Raw genomic sequence first — 217 nt, forward strand, 5'->3', positions numbered from 1 at the left:
CCACAGAAACAGGGGAGGCCCCGCCAGCCTCCAAACTTGGGTCAGGAGAGAGCGGCAGGTCTGGCCACCTGCAGTAGCCGGAGCTGCTGTGGCTGGGACCCCCTGCTCCAGACCCCAGCCTGAGCAGCCCGGAGGCAGCAGGCGACCAGGCTGGGAAGGGGAGAGCCCAGCAGCGGCCCCTGCCACCGCTCTCCTCCCTTCGGCTCCCGCCCCCGGC

The sequence above is a fragment of the Eurypyga helias genome, unplaced genomic scaffold (genome assembly GCF_000690775.1).
Source record: "Eurypyga helias isolate BGI_N326 unplaced genomic scaffold, ASM69077v1 scaffold19698, whole genome shotgun sequence".
In the NCBI taxonomy this organism is placed as follows: Eukaryota; Metazoa; Chordata; class Aves; order Eurypygiformes; family Eurypygidae; genus Eurypyga; species Eurypyga helias.